Source organism: Penaeus monodon, chromosome 22 (genome assembly GCF_015228065.2).
Source record: "Penaeus monodon isolate SGIC_2016 chromosome 22, NSTDA_Pmon_1, whole genome shotgun sequence".
Lineage (NCBI taxonomy): Eukaryota > Metazoa > Arthropoda > Malacostraca > Decapoda > Penaeidae > Penaeus > Penaeus monodon.
In genome coordinates, this window is record NC_051407.1 from 14,208,392 (window position 1) to 14,208,658 (window position 267).

The 267-nt window shown below is 31.1% G+C and overlaps 1 protein-coding gene across 1 annotated transcript in view; it reads right to left on the reverse strand.

Annotated features, from left to right (window-relative positions):
* Positions 1-267, reverse strand: part of LOC119587335 (zwei Ig domain protein zig-8-like) — a 26,143-nt gene that overhangs the window by 10,384 nt on the left and 15,492 nt on the right. The window lies entirely within an intron of this gene.

The following is a 267-nucleotide window of genomic DNA, read 5'->3' on the forward strand; positions in this document are numbered from 1 at the left end:
ATTTTCGTAGTGTGTACATTTATTCATAAAACTGAATAAAAAAAATAATATTTTACAGAAAACTACAATATTATCCTTCACATTTTGATTCTGTAAATTCACCTAGAGGCGATTTGGCAACTCCTATAAAATGAATACGTTCATGGCTGCTAAATAGTTATGACAATCTGTGAAATTGCAAATGATAATAAATCCAGCAGCTAATGACAATGATTATACATTGGTACGTAGTTCGAGCTGATTCAGGCGATTAGATTCACTCCTTTC